The sequence below is a fragment of the Myxine glutinosa genome, chromosome 6 (genome assembly GCF_964187855.1).
Source record: "Myxine glutinosa chromosome 6, kmMyxGlut1.1, whole genome shotgun sequence".
Lineage (NCBI taxonomy): Eukaryota > Metazoa > Chordata > Myxini > Myxiniformes > Myxinidae > Myxine > Myxine glutinosa.
In genome coordinates, this window is record NC_136266.1 from 136,011,007 (window position 1) to 136,017,708 (window position 6,702).

The following is a 6,702-nucleotide window of genomic DNA, read 5'->3' on the forward strand; positions in this document are numbered from 1 at the left end:
CTACCCTTGCCCTCACCCCGTATTTACACAATTTACAAATCCGTCGCTAACGTCCTGTCTTCCCCATATCTCCCCTAATTCCAAATTCGTCCACAATCCCTCTAACCACATTTGCCATAAAGCCCAATTTCTCATCAATCCCTCCTAAGGAGGAAGAGATGGAACATCAACACAATGTCACCCCCACGTCATGATGCGTCTTTCATAACAAATGTCTGCAAACAACGGTGGTGTGGAGTCCTGTCACCTTGGTGAGTGGATGCGGATGGTGCGAAGAGACTTCCAATCCTAACTATCTTCGAAATGACTTTAACACTTTTACTCTACCCAGGGTCTTTTCCTGCCAAACCATTGGCCATTTTACACTATGTGGTTCTAAAAACCAATTCCCATTGACCAAACTGTGGTGCTCAACAATTTGGGGTCTCACTCCCCCGATCCTACTCCCTGTGCCCTCGCACAATTTCAAGGCTGGGTCGTGTGGCGCACCCAGCAGGTCCGCTCACCTGCACACCTCCGCCACTGCAGTTGTCTCCCGAGCTTACCTGCTCTTTACCCTAACCTACCTGGGGAAGGCCCTCTGGTGCTCTCACCCCCTACTGCCCTCTCTCGCGTCGGGCTACCCGGGTCCGTCCCCCGGATCCTCGGGCCCCATTGAACAACTACTGGCTCCCAGAGCCTACCTGCGGCCTAACCTGGCCGACAGACTAACGGTGGCGGAGTGCCCATTTAATCACACGTACTAACAGGCCACACGCCCAGCCAATTTACTCACACTAATGCACCCACCACAACACTCCTGTGCAACTACTCGCACCACAGATGCCAATATCCAACCACAATTTACCTACTCCCTCTACCTAACTTTTAAACTACCCTACCCGGGTACTCGTGAGGGGGTCCATCCTGTCCCCACTCACTCCTTTCGCACCAACCACTCCACTCCACGTATTCCACGCCACTCACTCCACACCATCCATTCCATACTCCATCCATTCCATACTCCATCCATTCCATACTCCATCCATTCCATACTCCATTTATTCCATACCATCTATTCCATACTCCATTTACTCCATGCTCCATTCACTTCAGACCATCTATTCCATACAACCAATCTTCATTCACCTGTACTTTCATTTGCACACCTTGTGCCCACACACCTGGTGGCACCTGCACACCTGGTGGCATTTGCACCCTCCTTCCCTCCAGGATCATTCACTCAATACAATACACTCAACTCAATGCACAATCACACCTTTCACAATACTCTGCTCAATCACTTCCTACACACACACTGCATCATCTGATCTACCTGGTTTTCCCTCTAACTTAGTGCTTCCCGTCTTCCCTTATACTATTGCACATCCCACGTCGTTAACATCCCTACAATCTACCTACGCCCCCCCTACAGGTATGATGTCGCTACTTAACTCTACAGTTACCTATGGTCATCTTTCTAAGTCCCTATACATTTATCGAAACCCTCCCTGGCTTGGTTTGCACCGCCATAACCCCATAATCTATAGCTCATGTGCCCGGTGGATGTGAGGGATGGCAGAGTTGCCATTCCTCCACCTCGGGCATCTCCCACTATCAATTTCGCCCATCCAATTCTTGCCAATCAAAATTTGCCAATCTTTACTGCCAATCATTTTTACCCATCAAATTTGCCAATCATTACTGCCAATCCTATTCACTATACCCAATTTCGAATCAAAACACTATCCCTACCATCATCCATTAAACTGCGAGCCTCGGTGCGTCATTCCATTTTCAAAGCTCGGCTTAGCAAAGCCGAGCGATGAATGCGGGTGGCTTGTCTACCGCGGTTGGGTCCGTCTGGCACTCGGTTCAGGGGAGGAGGTTTACTCGGCCCGAGATTCCAAGGTCCACCTCGGCGCGGAGCCTTCCGGTCTCCCGCCCGATGGCCCAATCTTGCCTGGCCGGAACGCCGCAACCACAAGGGGGCGCCATCCCGACCCTTCCCACCTTCCCTCGCACCGGGCCGCCCGCTCCGCTTAGCAGAGCGCGGACGCGACCGTACAGGGCGAGGCCCGGCCCGGATCGCGCACGGCGGTTCTTTTGAAACCGCCGTGATTACGACCCCCGCCGGTTCCCGCAGTACCCAAAGCCCGGCATGGACCAAGGGCTCGCGGCGGATAAACGTCGGTCTAACCGCTGCTCCATTTAGCATCGATGCTCCCCGTACATACTCACACCACTCGTTCCTTTTCCTCCTCACACATCCAGGTGTCTCCATACCCTTCATTATTGTACTTTCTCTTACACACCACCAAGGTACACTCATTCCGCTCACAGACTTCGTTACACACCTGACCACCGCACACCTTGGCACACATTTGTCGTTCGCACCCGTCATCAACACACCTCCTCGCGCCCACTCCTCGGTCACATCCTCTGTGACAACCATGGGTGTGCACTCTTCTGCACACCCAATCACGCGCTTCAATGTGGCCTCCCGCACCCGCACCACCACCAACTCACTCTCCGTGTCACTCTCACTACCACACTCGGTCGTGCGTTCACTCTCACTCTCGACAGCACACTCACTCCTCGGCGCACACTTTTTCCTCACACACCCCATAGTCGGACATCCTTGCACACCTCCTCTTTCCACACACTCTGCACCAGTCGCACACCTCACCAGTGGCCTTTCACGAACGCCCGGGTCTAGACCAACACCCAAGCTCGCTGAATCTCCCCTCGCACCATATACATTCTCGAGCATATCGCCACTCACCTCGGCACCTCTTCTCTTTCGCTCCTCCTCTTCCACCTGCAAACTCTTTATTTGGTCAGTAAGCACAGCATCACGCTGTGAGCACAGACCTTGCACCAATTCCATCACCTCCTCCTTTATCTCCTTCTTAGTCTCCCTCCGTCTCTTCTTAATTTCACTTACCCCCTCTTCCACTTCCTCTAATTTTTGTTTCACCTCCTTTATTTCCCGGTGCGCCCCTTCAATTTCTCCCTCTAAGGCCACCTTGGTTGTTTCTATGTGTGTCCTGACTTCCCGTTCTTTTGTCTCCATTGCCTCTACCACCTCTTCTAACCTCTTCGTCAGTCCCTCATGTACCGTCTGACATTCCTTCTTTGTCGCTATTAGTTCTTTCTTGATCTCTTTTTGCGTCGCTTTCAACCCCCCTATTACCGCCGTGTTCTTTTCCACCTGCTCCCCTAACTCCTTTTGTCCCACTGGCAGCTGCTCTACTCCCCGCGTCAGGTCTTCTATTCCCCCCTGTAACCTAGCCGTGCTATTCCTCACCTCTTTCTCCATGCGCTCCTCACCCCGCTTTACCGCTTCACATACCCCCGCGACCTCTTCGCTCACTCCGCACCTTATATCCTCCCCCATCTCTCCTATTTCCTTCGTAGATGCCGCCCTTATCTGCTCCAAATCCCCCTTCTGGGTGTCCAATTTGGTTTCCAACCAGATTTTTACCTCCTCTATCTGATTCCCCATCTGTTTAATTTCCCGGGCGGATTGCTCCCCTATTTCCCTCAATTTGCCTTCCATATTGTTTTCTAACCCCTCTAACCCATTCTTCACCCCTTACATTTGGTTCTCCTGGGTGGCCATTCTATTTTCCAACCCCGTTAACCCATCCTTCATTTCCCCAATTTGATTACCCACGTCCTCCAGTTGGCCCCCCAATTTACCTTCGAGCCCCCCTATTTGGCTTCCCATGTCATGTCTCAATTCCCCGATTTGGCTTCCCATCTCAGTTTTTAATCCACTAATTTGGCTTCCCATTGCTCCAATTTGGCCTCCCATTGCTCCAATTTGGCCTCCCAATTGCTCCATTTGGCTCCCCAGCCCCCTGTTCTTTTCCATTTCCTCACCCGACTTGACTATGAAGGCCTGCATTTGCACCAGGAATACGTCCCAGTTCATCGGTGCCACGGGCGTGGCTGCCGCAGCCACGTGCGAGGTGCCATTTTGTGCGCCTCTAACCTCGTGCGAAGTGCCGCCATCTTGTGCGCCTGACACCCCCTCTGCCGCATTCGTATTGCTCTCCTCCTCTCTCTCTCCCAATTCCTCCCTGGGGTCCTGGGTTACCTCCAAACCCTCTTCTTCTACCCCCACCGGCATCCGACCGCCTTGATCATCCATGGCACAATTTAATTTAGATCTTACTACAATTTCGGCCGCTCGTAATTTCGAGTGCGTTAAGCGCACTTCAGGTCGAATCCCACTCCCAGACACCAATTGTTATGGATCCGGGGGACGGCACTCCCGTTAGCAAGGGGGGGGGGGTTAATCCCCTTGTCTTGTTAAGCTGGCCGTCCGACCGGTCCTGGAGGTATGACGTCACTCCCGGTCAGCGCTGAATAGGGTAGTAGGCCAATTCTTCCTATGACCTAAGTACCAGCGCCTTCTGGTAAGCAAGGAAATACTCCCGCCTGGGCCGCAGCATGATAGATGGATTGCGCCGAGCGAAGCGAGCTGTGACGCGGGCCGTTAACAAAGGACTAAACCCGATTATAAGCGGTTCTGCTGAAATCGCGCCACAGGTACTCAATTGGGAAATCACTAAAGCGATCGGACGAGAATGAAACCAAAAGAATAAGGCGGAACAGGTATTTATTAATTAACTATACAAAACCAAAGAAAGAGAAGGAACGAAAGCAATATACAGAAGAAGAAGACACAGCGCAAATCCTTAAACAGTCTTACAGGACAAAATAGCAAACCAGGGACAATACAGACAGCACAAACTCACGTACACGAATGGGGATTGCAGGCAGGAATGGCTGGAGGAGATGGTTCAGGTGGGACAACAGGGCTGGAAGGTTTGGCAGGGTACAGCAAGCAGGTCCACTCCAGCTCCACGCTCCGGGCTGGAAGCGAGCAGCCGGCGGCTCCACGTATTCAGCTTTACACGGCAGGGGCTTCCTGCAGCAGCTCCGCGCAGCTTGTCTCTCCTGCCTTCTCACCGACTCTCATGCTCCCTCACTCCGCTCTTCATCTGCTGCCTCTCCTCACTCATCTGCATAAGCAGTCCCTCGCTCCTCCTTTTATTGCCCTTGGCCGTATAAAGCCGCCGGCCCTGCTGACACACCTACCGGTGGGCTCACCTGGTTGGTTGGTTGGTAAGGGCTCTCTGACTCCACCTTTGATGACGAGGTGGTGCCACGCCCGTGATTCGGCGGCTCCTCCCCCCTTCTTCTCCGATCTTGGCCTCGTGTGCAATGGAGTTTTGGGGCGTGGTGCCAACGAAAACAGCCCAATGCAACCGCGGCGAACGCTGCCGAAAACAGCCCAATGCAACGGTGACGAACGCCAACGAAAACAGCCCAATGCAACGGCGACGAACGCCGCCAAAAACAGCCCAATGCAACGGCGACGAACGGCGCCTTACTGGCACTTTGAAGAGACGATTGGGGCACTGAAAGGGACCTATCTTATTTGATTGATGCAACGTAGAGTCAACTATTGGAAACACAGCCTTACCTGGAACACATAATAATGACATAACTATAGAGAGGTCCTAAAGTGTCCTACGTGTTGTACATGGACTAACTAAGGTGCAATCTTTAATTAACAGCCAATTAAGGGGACATGTACACAGGGGTCATTTATAAGGGAATTTACTACTAAATTTACATGTGAAGGTTCTAAAAACCATAACAATATGTATGCGATGTGGTATATTATAACAATACGTGTAATGTTGTTTTGCTGTATATTTTGATGAGCTATTGAGCTTATGTGTGTTTAATATACTAGGGCATGCCCGTACTATATCTATATCTAAAATTATATCCCCCCCCTCTATTTACATGAAATGGTTTGGTCCAAAGCGAACGGCTTGCGAGTACGGTGACAATCCCCCCCCTCTATTTACATGAAATGGTTTGGTCCAAAGCGAACGGCTTGCGGAGTTTGGTAAAGAAATCGCCATAGCATGCACAAACGCGCAGGAAAGCGAAAGAATCGCAAATTAGTTTTAATTAGTTTTAAAACATCGTTTAACGCCAACATAGCGGCAACATAGTTTGCCAACGGGAAATAAATGAATACGCTCTCAAATGTGCCGTCCGAGGCAGAGTCTGTTCGCCACGTTCGGCACACGTGATAGCTCGCTGCTCTCTGATTGGTTGATTCGTTTTTTGGACATAGCTCGGTAACTACTTGTCCGATTAATATGAAACCTTGAAAAGGCACATCCTCGGGTCCCCAGCAATATACCTGGCAAGTTTAAAGTATATCGGACCCGTGGTTGTCGAGAAACAGCGGTCACAGACAAACATACAAACATACACACAGAGATTACTGGAATTATAGATAGATACAGTGTTTCGCTTTTATTGGAAAGAGTTAAAACGCGTAATTACAGTAAAAGACACAGTATTTTTATATTTTTTTTTACACGGAAATGCTTTAATCGAGTATGTAGGGTATGACGGCTCTGTTCTGCATTAAACGCGTCTGCAATCACGGAGTTATAAATAGAATCTATATATACTATATATACCTATATATTCTAATATATATATATTATAATACTATAATATAATAATAATTATATTTTATAATACTATATAATACTATATATTCTATATAGACCTCCGTGTCTGCAATATTTAACCCTTAAATAACCAATATTTAACCCTTTAGCAATTTAACTATAATAGTGGTGTATATAGACTTTTGTAGATCTACAAAATAGCTAT